Raw genomic sequence first — 1,817 nt, forward strand, 5'->3', positions numbered from 1 at the left:
CATCCAAGCCTCACTCAAAAGAATAGAAAAATCTAAAATGCAGTTTTTATATTCTCACCTCAAGAAGCTGGAACAGCAACAGAGGGACAGGCCTAATCCACGCACGAGAAAGCAGTTGACCAAGGTTAGAGAAGAAATCAATGAATTAGAAACGAGGAGTACAGTAGAGTAGATCAACAGAACTAGAAGCTGGTTCTTTGTAAGAATTAATAAAATTGACAGATCTCTGGCAAGACTTATCCAAAAGAATGGAGAAAGGACCAAAATTAATAAAATTATGAATGAAAAGGGAGAGGTCACAACCAACACCAATGAAATTGGAAGTATTAATATAAACATTTATCAACAGCTTTATGCCAATAAATTAAGCAATCTGGAAGAGATGGAGGCCTTCCTGGAAACCTATAAACTACCAAGACTGAAACAGGAAGAAATTGATTTTTTAAACAGGCCAATTAATTATGAAGCAATTGAAACAGTGATAAAAAACTTTCCAAAAAACAAAACTCCAGGACCAGACGATTTTCCTGGGGAATTCTACCAAACATTCAAAGAAGAAGTAATACCTCTTCTCCTAAAGCTATTTCAAAAAATAGAAACAGAATGAAAGCTACCAAACTCATTCTATGAGGCCTATGTTACCTTGATCCACAAACCAGGCAAAGACACCATCAAAAAGGAGAATGACAGACCAATTTCCCTAATGAATATGTACTCCAAAATTCTCAAAAAGATCCTGGCTAATAGAATCCAACAGTACATTAAAAGAATTATCCATCATGACCAGGTGGGATTCATCCCTGGGATGCAAGGGTGGTTCAACATTCACAAATCAGTGTCATAATTTTATCCAGAAGGAAAAATTGAAAAAAATCATATGATCCTCTCAATAGATGCAGAAAAAGCATTTGACAAAATACAACATCCTTTCCTGATTAAAACCCTTCAGAGTGTAGGGAAAGAGGGTACATTTCTCAATCTCATAAAAACCATCTATGAAAAGCCACAGCAAATATCATTCTCAATGGGGATAAGCTGGAAGCCTTTCCCTTAAGATCAGGAACACGACAAGGATGCCCACTCTCGCCACTATTATTCAACATAGTACTAGAAGTCCTTGCAACAGCAATCAGACAACAAAAAGAGATAAAAGGTATCCAAATTGGCAAAGAAGAAGTCAACATGTCTCTCTTCACAGATGACATGATACTCTATATGGAAAACCCAAAAGAATACACTCCCAAATACATTCAGGAGTTAAGATTGGTGGAGGAGTAGGGGACCCCTTTTTCCAGACTCCCACGAGTCGAGTTCGATAGATGCAGAGACCATCCCGAACATCCACGAATTGGCATGAGATGCAGGAAGATACATCTGGATCTCTACAAATGGCATCTCAGCGCTGAGTATTGAGGTATGAGGCGGGAGCCGTGAAACCCCATACGCCTTATATTGGAAGATAAACTGAAGGCGAAGGGAGCTGTGGTATTTGGGCACCAGGAAGTGGAACCACGTGCACGGGGGGTGGGCTGCTGGACTGGCACCCACGAGACAGCAGACTGAGACCATGAGCTGGGGAATGGGCGACCAACTGAAACAGAGCTCGAAGTGCACTCCTGGAACCAGACGAAGATGGGGAGCTCTGGAGTGCGCAGGGGCGGCTAGCGGCGCGTGGCAGTGTTAGAAACACAAAGGACAGAACATGCCGACCCTGGAAGTGAGGGCTGGGGCGTAGGTGTGGGCGCTATCATCATGGGACGCTGCAGGGTTGAGCAGCTTCCAACAGAAACAAGAGTTAAAGTGACCAGAAAGCCAGT

This window comes from Ursus maritimus, unplaced genomic scaffold (genome assembly GCF_017311325.1).
Source record: "Ursus maritimus isolate PB19 unplaced genomic scaffold, ASM1731132v1 scaffold_5, whole genome shotgun sequence".
NCBI lineage: Eukaryota > Metazoa > Chordata > Mammalia > Carnivora > Ursidae > Ursus > Ursus maritimus.